Below are 11,129 nucleotides of genomic sequence, written 5' to 3'. Positions count from 1 at the left end.
TTATAGTCCAACTCTCACATCCATACATGACTACTGGAAAAACCATAGCCTTGACTAGATGGACCTTTGTTGGCAAAGTAATGTCTCTGCTTTTTAATATGCTAACTGGGCTTCAGAGAAGCCCAAAATAAAGAATAACTTCATTGAAAAGAACCAAATTTATCACCCTCAAAATTTCGAAGGTGATGCAAAGTATAAATAGACCAAAAAGTGTTCCTTTGCACAGGAGATGCCTATGGAGTAGATCAATAATAAGTTCTTTCTCTTAATATCTTTCTGCAAATGTGTTTACACAAAGGAAAAAATAGAGGGAGAAAAATCTTGCAGAAATAAATAGAGGGAGAAAAATCTTGCAGAAATTTTTCTTTTTAAAACTTTCAAACAATTTACTCATGGGGTGCTCCACTAGCATGTTCTCTTTTTGTCTTTATTTTCTGTATTAATGATTGATCTGTGTTAAGTTGTTATCAGAACTGATGCACTCAGACAGCTCCAGATGGTGGGCAGGCTTGGTTGCCAGGCAACCTTACCTATGATGACCATTATTGCCTGGATCTTTGACCAATTTTGGGGAGGACCTGAGGAAAAGCTACTTTTAACTTTTGTGCCTTTAAGTCAAAGAAAACATAGGTTATGGGAACCAACTTTTAAGGCACTTAAGAATCATTATTAAAAAGTAAGAAAACTGCAAAGACTATCTGTGTCTTATTCTTAGGCTTTAGGTCATTTAATTAAAAAAAAATTGACAAATTTTAAGCATCACCTCAGAATTTTATTAAGATTTAAATATATGAGGTAAGAAAATAAAACAGCCAGTTCTTTTGGCTATATTTTCTAATTTTTCAAACACAGTGGTTATTTATCTCACATAAATAACATTATAGTTATTATTGTTTTCTTTGTAGCAAGTTATTCTGTAGAAGATCATAATTTTGAAGAAATGGCTGCAAAATAATGTTTGAGAAATATTATCACATCTTTTTAGAACTGAATAATCCAATTTATGGCTATACGCATTAGATAAGTATTGATCATTTTAAAGCCCTGGGGAGATGATGAAAGCTTGCCATTAAGTTTTGGAGCCATGAAGATTGTAGCTTATATTCTTGATTAGCAGTTAAATCTCTATTTTATGTCCTTTAAATCTAAGATATTTTCTCTAGAGAATACGGAGACATTTTCAACTCCTCTTCTGTCATTTCGCTATACATGGAGGCAGAAATAGATCAGAAAAATGACACATTTTGTTAAATGTGGTCTGCACTCAAGGGCAATTAGGAAGCTATTTTAGTAATTCTGTTCATTAACATTTGTCTTCCTTGAACCTGTGGAGATAATGAAAGGCAGGCGTGTTCACAATAGAAAAATAGCCTGAAACTGTTGTCAAACATTATGCTTTAAAGTTTTTTTTCTTTTCTTTTTGGCAGAGCCATTTGGAACAGATAATTTTTAAAATCTTAAGTGCATGTTTTGTTGGGTTTTCATATTTTTATCCTCAGTTAATAACTTTTATTCTTAAGCATGTTTGATTGTAGGTGAAAGGCAGACTCTTTGCCCATCGTGCAATGGTTATGTGATGAGTTTAGAGTAAATAATTGCCGTGGAGAAATGCCAAACTAGTTGGGAAAATAACCTCAGAATATTCCTGAATGTGATGTTTCCATTTGGCGAAAGAGGTCTAGTTAGCAAATGTGTGTATGTAACCAAGGCCAGTCAGAAGGATATGGTATTGATTACCCTTTGAGACCAAGTTTCTTTTAAATGTCATGTTCCTAGGAAACACTATGAAAATCAATGACAAATATGGTAGACAAAATTGAAGCCCACTGGTTAATAAGAATTGCAAGTACTGCAAACAACCTTTAAATGTAATAAGTTAGATTATATCTGAGACATAGTTCTGATATTTGATGTGTTGATTGAACAACAAAAGAAGATATAATTTTCTTAGTTCTTTAAGTGCATTAGCAGTTACTTCCTTGGAGTCAACACCCACCCTTTATGTTGTTTACTTGTTGTAGCCAAGATTTTTATATTGAGTGACCAGTCATTTGTAGACTTGGCTTCCCATGCACAAGTGAAGACCCATTTCTTTCTAATTATATCACCCAGATTCTATTCAGTTCAGTCACTCAGTTGTGTCTGACTCTTTGCGACCCCATGGACTGCAGCAAACCAGGCTTCCTTGTCCATCACTAATTCCCGGAGCTTACTCAAACTCATGTCCATTGAGTTGGTGATGCTATGCAACCATATCATCCTCTGTCATCCCCTTCTCCTCCTGCCTTCAATCTTTCCCAGAATTAGGGTCTTTTCCAATGAGTCAAGTTTTTCACATCAGGTGGCCAAAGTATTGGAGTTTCAGCTTCAGCATCAGTTTTTCCAATGAATATTCAGGACTGATTTCCTTTAGGATTAACTGGTTTGACTCTTGAAACTCTCAAGAGTCTTTTCCAACACCCCAGTTGAAAAGCATCAATTTGAGAGAACAAGATGGTTGAGGAGTAAGTGGATATGGAGTACATCTCTCTCCACAGATACATCAGGGATACACCTTCAGACACAGAAGTGCAAGCAGAACATCAGTTGAGAGTGGATAGGAGTACCTGACTAGTAGAAAAGAATATATAGAACCACACAAAATTCAGTAGGACAAGGAACTAGGGGGAAAAACAGGAGTGTTATTAGGATTGGACTTGCCCTCAGTGGGTTGGGGAACTGAAGCAGGGGTCCAATCCCCACATCAGGGCAATTGTCTGAGTCAGAGGAAAAACATTTAAGGCTGAGAGTGAAACAGCTGATCTTTGGCAGCCTAAATGGAATGAGAATCAGATAGTCCTTGCCATAGCCATACATATCGTGGACAGGGACTCAGGTTCCCTGGAAGGTGCAGCAGCTGGGAGCTGGGAGTTTAGGAACTGTGGAACACTCCCAGGGTGAGGGCTACTGTGGACAGTGGAGAGATGGATGGAGGGGATGTGAGGGAGGAGATTGTGGTGGGAAATGCCTGTGGAGGAGAGCCGGGCAGGCATGGGAGCAAGGCAATACTCTTGAGTCATGTGTAGGGGGTGGAGCGATCACCATAGCCTCTCTCTCCCCACACAGCCAGCACCAGCAGCTGAACAATAGAGAGGTTGGCCCATCAAACGCCTGACATACTGAACTACAGAGTAGGACCCCACCCCAAGTGCCCCTTTAAGTGCCTGACGTGCTGATCTATAGAGGAGGACCCCAGCCATGGGGGCCCTTCTATGTGCCTAATGCACTGAACAACAGAAAAAGACCCCAGGTAAGGGAGCCATCCAAGTGCATGAATAGGCAGAGCTATGGAGAAAGACTGGCCAAAGAGGCTTTCAGATCGCAGCTACAAGAGGCTCTAAAAAAGACTGATAGGGCCATAATGCCTGCGGTGGAAGCAGTCCGTTTCCCTGCACACTTAACACCACCAGGGTCCCCACAAGCCAAGCAGCTGCGCCACCTTCATGCTCAACTCTCACTGGGGCAGAGCTGCCACAGGTTAAAAAGTCTTTATCTCTGCGTGCAGGGTTACTTCGGTCATGTTCAACTCTTTGCAACCCTGTAGACTGTGGCCTGCTAAGCTTCTCTGTCAGGGGAGTTCTCCAGGCAACAATACTGGAGTTTATTGGCCAATACAGGTCACCATACCCATCTAGAGCACTATATTTCCTGCTACCCTAGCTGCCAACTCCTCTGAGTACCTGACATTGCCAGAACCCCTGCAATCCAAGCAACTGAACCACCTTCACACCTGACCCTCACAGGGGCAACCCAAGTATACCAGGGCAGCCTCAGGAGCAAACCCCAGGGGACGATCCACATGCAAAGGTGGAAATAAAACCACAATTCAAACCCAGGGGCAATGTGGCTAAGGAAGAAGACCCCAAACCTTCCCACCAGCTGTTTAAGCTGCAGATTAGATCCACACGATCAACTAGGCAGACTCTGTGTCCATGGAATATATAAAAGGACATTGAGAGCTCCCACAGAAGAAGGTGCACTAGTTCTGATGGCTGTGGACATTGGAGGCAAGGACACACAGGAATAGGACCAGATTAGAATCTGAGCTGCCCCCACAGCAGGTCCAGAGATCAGTACAGTGTTGGAGGGCATCCTAGGGAGGTGAGGTGGACTATGACTCCCAGGGAGAGAAAGGACCCTGACGGCAGTGACTCAAGAAAAACATTTATTATTCTTATGCTTTGACTTGTTCTGTAGATTTTTTCCCTTTTTTTTTTCTCTTTTTGCTCCACTCTGTTGCAGTTGTCGATTTTATTGGCAGTAGAAATCTAATTAAGCTTTTGAGATTTTATTTTTCCTCAGTCACATTTTTTATTGTTGGTATAAACCTCTGCTTCTATGTTGGGCCTTTGCATTTCTGTGGAGTTTTCCTTTTTTTTTTTTTTTCTTTTTTTCTTTCTTCTGCCTTTTTTTTTTTTCTTTTCTCTTTTTTATAGTTTTAATTTTTATAAACCTATTATATTATTTCTACATTTATTTCTTTGTTTGCTTTTCTTACTGCTCTTTTCCCCTTGCAGTTAATCTTTATATAAATCTTATTCATCTACCTCTATTTAACTGTGCATATCTATTCTTTCTTTCTTTCCTTCCTCTCAACATATTTGTTAGTTTTGTTTTCATTGCTTTATTCCCCACATGGCACCTTGCTTTAGTTTTGTTTTCCAGTTTGTGCTTCAGTTAGTTTTGCTCTTAACTGGTAAATATAATTTTTGATTTCCTTTGTTTGCCAGGTCAATCTACCATATTTTATTTTTGTTGGACTATTTTGACTTTGCGTATCAGTGTTTATATGTATATTCCATTATTTTAATTATTATTTGCCTGATTTTGAAACTGCCATTTGGGGTTAATCTTTGGTTTCTCATTTTTGAGTATTTGTTTTAATTTCACTTAACACCATAACAAACCACTTCTGGAAACTTTGTTCCTGACCAGAGATCAAGCCCTAAGCCTTTGGAGTGGGAGCACTGACTCCAAGGTCCTAGACTACCAGAGAACTAACCCTAGGGAATATCATGTTGTGGGAACTCACACACAGACACCACTTGAATACAAGACCCAGCCGGCATCACCCAACCACCAGTAGCACCCTGTGCAGAACGCCTCAACTAAACAACAAACAAAAGAAAAATACAAACCCAATCATCAGCAGACAGTATTACCACCTAACTCAGCCTTGCCCATTAAAGGAAAAACAAAGAAACAAACAAAAAACTCAGCACAAATCTCACCCTATATGAAGCTTACACAAACCACTGGACCAGCATTAGGAGGGCAGAAACTAAAAGGAAGAAAGAATTCAATGCTGAAGCCTGGGAAAAGGAGACCTCAAACACTATAAGTTAAAAAAAAAAATGAAAAGGCATAGAAATACTGAACAAATGAAGGAACAAATTAGAAGCACAGAAGTCCAAATAAATGAAGAGGAAATAGGCAAATTACCTGAAAAAGAATTCAGAAAAATGATAGTAAAGATGATCAAAAACCTTGAAAACAAAATGGGGAAAATGCAAGAATCAATTAAGAAAGACCTAGAAAAATTAAAGAATGAACATACAGAGAAAAACATCACAATTACCAAAATTAAAAATACTCTTGAAGAAATCGATAGCAGAGTATCTGAAGCAGAACAAATAAGTGAAGTGGAAGATAAAATGGTGGACATAACTTCTGAAGAGCAGAATAAAGTAAAAAGAATGAAAATAACTGAGGATAGTCTCAGAGACTTCTGGGACAATATCAGACACACCAACATTTGAATTATAGGGGTCCCAGAAGAAGAAGAGAAAAAGAAAGGATATGAGAAAATTTTTGAAGAGATTATAGTTGAAATTTTCCACAACATGGAAAAGGAAAGTCAATCAAGTCCAAGAGGCACAAAGAGTCCCATACAGGAGAAACCTAAGGAGAAACACCAAGGCACTTACTAATCAAATTAACAAAGACTAAACACAAAGAAAGAATATTAAAAGCAACAAGGGAGAAGCAACAAATACCATACAGAAGAAACCCCATATACGTAACAGCTGATCTTTCAGCAGAAATTCTGCAGGCCAGAAAGGAATGGCAGGATATATTTAAAATACTGAAAGGGAAAAATCTACAAACAAGGATATCATTCAAAAATGATGGAGAATTAAAAAGCTTTTCAGACAAGTAAAAGTTAAGAGAATTCAGTACCAACAAACCAGCTTTAAAACAAATGTTAAAGGGACTTATATAGTCAAGAAATACAAGAGAAGAAAAAAGAACTATAAAATCAACCCCAAACAATTAAGAAAATGGCAATAGGAACATATATATCAATAATTACTTTAAATGTAAATGAATTAAATGCTCAAACCAAAAGACACAGACAGGCTGAAAGAATACAAAAACAAGACCCATATATATGCTGTCTACAAAAACCCACTTCAGACCTAAAGACGTATATAGAATGAAAGTGAGAGGATGGAAAAATATGTTCCATGCAAATGGGAAGCAAAAGAAAGCTGGAACAGCAATCCTCATATCAGACAAAATAGACCATAAAACAAAGAATATTACAAGAGATAAGGAAGGACACTACATAATGATCAAGGGATCAGTCCAAGAGGAAGACATAACAATTGTAAATATTTATGAACCCAACATAGGAGCACCTCAATACATAAGACAAACACTGACAGACATAAAAGGAGAAAATGACAGCAACACAATAATAGTAGGAGACTTTAACTCCCCTTCACAGCAACAGACAGATCATCAAAACAGAAAATTAATAAGGAAACAGAAGCCTTAAATGATACATTAGATGAGATGGATTTCATTGATGTCTTCAGGACATTTCCTCCAAATGCAAAAGAATACACCTTCTTCTCAAGTGCACATGGAAGATTCTCCAGGATAGACCACATCTTGGGTCACAAAGGAAACCTCAGTAAATTTGAGAAAATTGAAATCATATCAAGCATCTTCTCTGACCATAACACTATGACAGTAGATATCAATTACAAAAAAAAAAAAAAAAAAAAAAAAAAAAAAAAAAAAAAAAAAAAAAAAAAAGCCTGTAAGAAACACAAACAAATGGAGATTAAACAACACATTTCTGAATAACCAGAAGGTTACTGAAGAAATCAAAAGGGAAATCAAAATATTCCTAGAAATAAATGACAATGAAAACACAAAAAATTCAAAAACCTATGGGATGCAGCAAAAGTAGTTTTAAGAGGGAAGTTTATGGCAATACAATCCTACCTCAAGAAACAAGAAAAACATCAAATAGGCAACCTAAACTTACACCTAAAACAACTGGAAAAAGAAGAACAACCTCCACCCCCGCCACCGCCAAAAAAAAAAAAAAAATTAGTAGAAGGAAAGAAATCATAAATATCCGAGCAGAAATAAAGGAAAAATGAAGTGAAATAAATATTGCACTCATCTCACACGCTAGTAAAGTAATGCTCAAAATTCTCCAAGCCAGGCTTCAGCAATACCTGAATTGTGAACTTCCAGATGTTTAAGCTGGTTTTGGAAAAGGCAGAGGAACCAGAGATCAAATTGCCAACATCCACTGGATCATTGAAAAAGCAAGAGAGTTCCAGAAAAACATCGATTTCTGCTTTATTGACTATGCCAAAGCCTTTGACTATGTGGATCACAATAAACTGTGGAAAAATCTGAAAGAGATGGGAATACCAGACCACCTGACATGCCTCTTGAGAAACCTATATGCAGATCAGGAAGCAACAGTTAGAACTGCACATGGAACAACAGACTGGTTCCAAATAGGAAAAGGAGTATGTTAAGGGTGTATATTGTCCCCCTGCTTATTTAACTTCTATGCAAAGTACATCAGGAGAAACACTGGGCTGGAAGAAGCACAAGCTGGAATCAAGATTGCTGGGAGACATATCGATAACCTCAGATATGCAGATGACACCACCCTTATGGCAGAAAGTGAAGAGCAACTAAAAAGCCTCTTGATGAATGTGAAAGAGGAGAGTGAAAAAGTTGGCTTAAAGCTCAACATTCAGAAAACTAAGATCATGGCATCTGGTCCCATCACTTCATGGGAAATAGATGGGGAAATAGTGGAAATAGTGTCATACTTTATTTTTTGGGGTTGCAAAATCACTGCAGATGGTGATTGCAGCCATGAAATTAAAAGACGCTTACTCCTTGGAAGGAAAGTTATGACCAACCTAGATAGCATACTAAAAAGCAGAGACATTACATTGCCATCAAAAGTCCATCTAGTCAAGGCTATGGTTTTCCAGTGGTCATGTAAGGATGTGAGAGCTGGACTGTGAAGAAAGCTGAGTGCCAAAAAATTGATGCTTTTGAACTGTGGTGTTGGAGAAAACTCTTGAGAGTTCCTTGGACTGTGAGGAGATCCAACCAGGCCATTCTAAAGGAGATCAGTCCTGGGTGTTCATTGGAAGGACTGATGCTGAAGGTGAAACTCCAATACTTGGCCACCTCATGTAAAGAGCTGATTCATTTGAAAAGGCCCTGACAAAGACAACACACACAAAAATGAAAACTACAGGCCAATATCACTGATGAATATAGATGCAAAAATCCTCAACAAAATTTTAGCAAACAGAATTGAGCAGCACATCAAAAACCTCATACACCATGATCAAGTTGGGTTTATTCCAGGGATGCAAGGATTCTTCAATATATGCAAATCAATCAATGTGATACACCATTTTAACAAATTGAAAGATAAAACCATATGATAATCTCAATAGATGCATAAAAAGCCTCTGACAAAATTCAGCACCCATTTATGATTCAAACTCTTCAAAAAATGAGCATAGAAGGAACCTACCTCTACATAGTGAAGGCTGTATATGATAAGTCTACAGCAAACATTCTCAATGGTGAAAAACTGGAAGCATTCCCCCTAAGATCAGGAACAAGACAAGGGTGTCCACTTTCACCACTATTGTTCAACATGGTTCTGGAAGCTAGCTAAACATAGTTCTTCTAGCTACAGCAATCAGAGAAGAAAATGAAATAAAAGTAATCCAGATTGGAAAAGAAGAAGTAAAGCTCTCATTGTTTGCAGATGACATGATATTGTACATGCTGTACAAACCCTAAAGATAATATCAGAAAATTACTAAAGCTAATCAGTGAATTTATTAGCAAGGTTGCAGGATACAAAATCAATACACAGAAATCACTTGTATATCTATATACTAACAATGAAAAATCAGAAAGAGATATTAAGGAATCAATCTCATTCACCATTGCAACAAAAAGAATTAAATATCTTGGAATAAACTTACCTAAGGAAACAAAATAACTGTACAGAGAAAATTATAAGACACTAATGAAAGAAATAAAAGACATAAACAGATGGAGTGATATTCCATGTTCTTGGGTAGGAAGAATCAACATTGTGAAAATGACTATACTACCAAATGCAATCTACAGATTCAAAGTGATTCCTATTTGATTACTGATGACATTTTTCACAGAACTAGAACAAAAAATTTCACAATTCATATGGAAACACAAAAGACCTTGAATAGCCAAAGCAGTCTTGAGAAAGAAGAATGGAGGTGGAGAAATCAACCTTCCTGACTTCAGATTATACTACAAAGCTACAGTCATCAAGACAGTGTGGTACTAAAACAAAAACAGAAATATAGACCAATGGAACAAGATAGAAAGCCCAGAAATAAACCCATGCACCTATGGGTACCTTGTTTTTGACAAAGAAGGCAAGAATATGCAATGGGACAAAGACACCCTCTTCAATAAATGGTGCTGGGAAAAATGGACAGCCACATGTAAAAGAATGAAATTAGAAGACTTCCTAATACCATACACAAAGATAAACTCAAAACAGATTAAAGATATGAATGTAAGACCAGAAACTAATTTTTAGAGGAAAATATAGGCAGAACACTAGATGATATAACTCAAAGCAAGATCCTCTATGACCCACCTTCCAGAGTAATGGAAATAAAAGCAAAAGTAAACAAGTGGGACCTGATTAAACTGAAAAGCTTTTGCACAGCAAAGGAAACTATAAACAAGGTGAAAAGACAACCCTCAGAATGGGAGAAAATAATAGCAAATCAAACAAGTGACAAAGGATTAGTTTCCAAAAAATACAAGCAGCTCATACAACTCAATACCAGAAAAACAAACAACCCAATCAATAAGTGGGAAAAAGACCTAAACAGACATTTCTCCAAAGAATACATACAGATGACTAACAAACACATGAAAAGATACTCAAATCGCTCATTGTCAGAGAAATGCAAATCAAAACTACAGTAAGATATCACCTCACACCAGTCAGAATGGCCATCATCAAAAAGTCTACAAACAATAAATGTTGGAGAGGGTGTGGAGAAAAGGGAATGCTCTTGCACTGTTGGTGGGAATCTAAATTGATACAGCCACTATGGAAGACAGTATAGAGATTCCTTAAAAAACTAGGAATAAAACCACCAAAAGACCCAGAAATCCCATTCCTAGGCATATACCCTGAGAAAACCAAAATTGAAAGAGCCACATGTATCCCATTGTTCATTGCAGCACTATTTACAATAGCTAGAACATGGAAGCAACCTAGATGCCCTTCAACAGATGAATGGATAAAGAAGCTGTGGTACATATACACAATGGAATATTATTCAGCCATAAAATGAAACACATCTGAGTCAGTTCTAATGAGGTGGATGAACCTAGAAGCTATTACACAGAGTGAAATGAGTCAGAAAGAGAAAGATAAATATCATATTCTAATGCACATATACAGAATCTGGAAAAGTAGTACCAAAGAATTTATTTACAGGGCAGCAGTGGAGAAACAGACATAGAGAACAGACTTACGGACATGGGGAGAGGGGAGAAGCAGGTGAGATGTATGGAAAGAGTAACATGGAAACTTACATTACCATATGCAAATATATAGCCAATGGGAATTTGCTGTCTGGCTCAGGAAACTAAAACAGGGCCTCTGTACCAACCTAGAGGGGTGGGATGGGGAGTGAGATGGGAGGGAGGTTCAAAAGGGAGGGGATCTATGTATACCTATGGCTGATTCATGTTGAGGTTTGTCAGAAAACAACAAAATTCTGTAA

The 11,129-nt window shown here is 37.6% G+C and overlaps 1 long non-coding RNA gene across 1 annotated transcript in view; it reads right to left on the bottom strand.

The window, feature by feature from the left end:
- Positions 1–5,042, bottom strand: part of LOC122430566 — a 12,990-nt gene extending 7,948 nt beyond the window's left edge. Inside the window, exon 1 of the long non-coding RNA XR_006266349.1 lies at positions 4,937–5,042. This is a non-coding gene — a long non-coding RNA (uncharacterized LOC122430566). The remainder of the gene's footprint in view (positions 1–4,936) is intronic.
- Between the last annotated feature and the right edge of the window lie 6,087 nt (positions 5,043–11,129).

The sequence above is a fragment of the Cervus canadensis genome, chromosome 29 (genome assembly GCF_019320065.1).
Source record: "Cervus canadensis isolate Bull #8, Minnesota chromosome 29, ASM1932006v1, whole genome shotgun sequence".
Classification (NCBI taxonomy): Eukaryota; Metazoa; Chordata; class Mammalia; order Artiodactyla; family Cervidae; genus Cervus; species Cervus canadensis.
The sequence above is the reverse complement of the archived record's forward strand: the minus strand, read 5'-3'. Positions and strand labels throughout refer to the sequence as shown.